Raw genomic sequence first — 218 nt, 5'->3', positions numbered from 1 at the left:
GATATATCATATAAAAAATATAATTAATTGCAATAATTGTCATAACTTTATTAAGATTAATAACGATAATGAGAATCAATCATCGATATTGATAATAACAATAAAAAAGTTATGTTGCCTCGAAACATATAATAAGCAACGAGTATGCGATCTTTTCTCATGCAAATCGTGCATGGATAAGCCTAATGCATATAAATCATGAGTCAGCATCTTGTATC

The sequence above is a fragment of the Penaeus monodon genome, chromosome 19 (assembly GCF_015228065.2).
Source record: "Penaeus monodon isolate SGIC_2016 chromosome 19, NSTDA_Pmon_1, whole genome shotgun sequence".
Lineage (NCBI taxonomy): Eukaryota > Metazoa > Arthropoda > Malacostraca > Decapoda > Penaeidae > Penaeus > Penaeus monodon.
Note: the sequence above shows the minus strand (reverse complement) of the source record.